This window comes from Macaca mulatta, chromosome 9 (assembly GCF_049350105.2).
Source record: "Macaca mulatta isolate MMU2019108-1 chromosome 9, T2T-MMU8v2.0, whole genome shotgun sequence".
NCBI lineage: Eukaryota > Metazoa > Chordata > Mammalia > Primates > Cercopithecidae > Macaca > Macaca mulatta.
In genome coordinates, this window is record NC_133414.1 from 79,804,382 (window position 1) to 79,806,506 (window position 2,125).

Below are 2,125 nucleotides of genomic sequence, written 5' to 3' on the forward strand. Positions count from 1 at the left end.
GGACCAGTGTCAAGCCCTTTCTTCTCCCCATGGCGTTTCCTCCTCCCCCGACCCTCTGAGCTGCTTCATGGTCTTCTCACCGCCCAGGACCTATGGGTTCCGCACAGACTCCCAGAAGGCAGGGAGAAGAGAAGTGCTCTTCCAAGTCCTTGCCCCTCCTGCCACATTCCTCCCCAGCTCCCAGCCTCCCAGGACTACCTGAGCCCGACTTTCTGAAGCACAATTTTGAAACCTATTGAGAGCCACCCACTCTGATGATGGACAGGACACTTGAAGGTCACCAGATAACTGATGTGCTTTCCCCAGTGAGGCAATGAAGGGAGAAAGGCAAGCCTCTGCCTGGTCACAAATGTGCCCCCAACACTAGGACATGGCATTTGATAAGGATTTCTCTGCATCTTTGAAGTGCGAGAGGCAGTTGAGAAAATAACAATAATCGTGCTTACTAGGAATCAGAGAAGATGCTAAGTAGTTTCCAGGATTATCTCGAGGAATCTCTACCTTGCCAGTGTCTATTGTCCCTGTTTTCAGACAAGGCAACTGAGGCACAAAGAGGTTAAGTAACTCTCTGAAGGTTATAAGCCTGGTCCATGTTGGAAATGGAATTCAAACCTACATCTTCTGTGGCTCCAAATATCCTGCCCTTAACCAGCATTCTATATGCTGAGCAAAAATTGGTTGTCATTGTCCAAGAGTTATAAGGGCAACAGACACGATCCTTGGAAACATGGGCTGCCCCACAGCCCTGATGCAAACGGTCTCTCTGCCCAGGCCCCATCACCCAACCCTCACCTCCACCCCATCTCATTAATCTTGGCATTCCTCTCCCGAAAGCTTTCCCAGACCCCCGGGCCCAATCTTCAGGGCCCAGAGGGAGGGAGGGAGCTTCCCAGGGCTTCTGGACACCCTTTTAATTAACCCAGACGACCCTCTTCTCACCGGGTCCAGCTGAATCGTTTCACAGTCTCCTTGTCTCCCAGGGCAGCATCCTGTAACTGTGACTCCCACCACAGCCCATTCACTCTCCAGCAAATGCGGTCCCTCGTTTCCCATATGCTTAACATCTGTCGGCCTCTCTTCCCTGGCTTGGGGACCTTGATGAGGGTTACTTGAGCCCCTTGGCTTCTGGGGCCAGAGGAAGGCCTGCCAGAGAGCCTAGTGAGCACTCTGCAAATGCCACCTGCCACCATGGATATCGAGGAGGCCACACGCTGAGCTGGCAGAGGCCGGTAGCAGACCAGAACTCTCTGCCATTACTTAAATGTGATACCTTGTCTTCCCCAGCTCTTCTTTAGGCCTTCCTTCCCCACCCCCAAAGAGGTACAGCCCATTCTACTTCCTCAAGGAAATAGTGAAACTTCCTCATCTGTTATTCTCATGGCTTAACAATAACAGGCACCTAGAAAAGTAACAGGCACCTAGAAAAGTTCTCATAAGCTGTAACTTATCATTTGCATTCACGGTGGACAATGCACTTGAATCCAACACACTGCATGGTGCCCAGCAGGTCCTTAGTACATAGCTGTTACACAGATGAATAGACATAGTTGAGGAGCAGGCCCAAGGATACAGAGGAAAGTGCTAGAATAGCCAGGTCAGGGGTCTGCCCACACAGAGCTAGTAAGTGGCAAAAGCAGGTTTTTGTTCTAGATTAGACCAGTTCACTGTATTACACAGCCTTGTCTTGCAACCTTTGGCTTGTGCCTTCATTCCTTGCATGTAAGCACGTGTGTGTTGCATGTAGCCTAGAAGCCATATAGTGAACATGCATTGCCCTAATCCAGCTAGCTATAGAAAATAAGGTCTTACAATTACGGGGTCATTCATTCAGGTAACAAACATTTTTGCATACCTGGGAAGCTGGGGACACAATGATGAATACAGCAAGCAAGGTGCCGCCCCTTGGGGGGCTGATGGTCCCTTTGACGCTGCATAGCACTTCATAACTTTCGAAAGAGCCATGCCCATCATCTTATCTGACTTCCCCACAACCTGGTTCAAAGAGTGTCAGGCCCATAAAAGACTCTATGAACAAATGAATGGTGGGTGGACTGATGGATGCCGGGCAGGCAGGCCAATCAGTCAGTAGATGGAAGGCAGCCACAGATATTGTCACTCCTGTCTT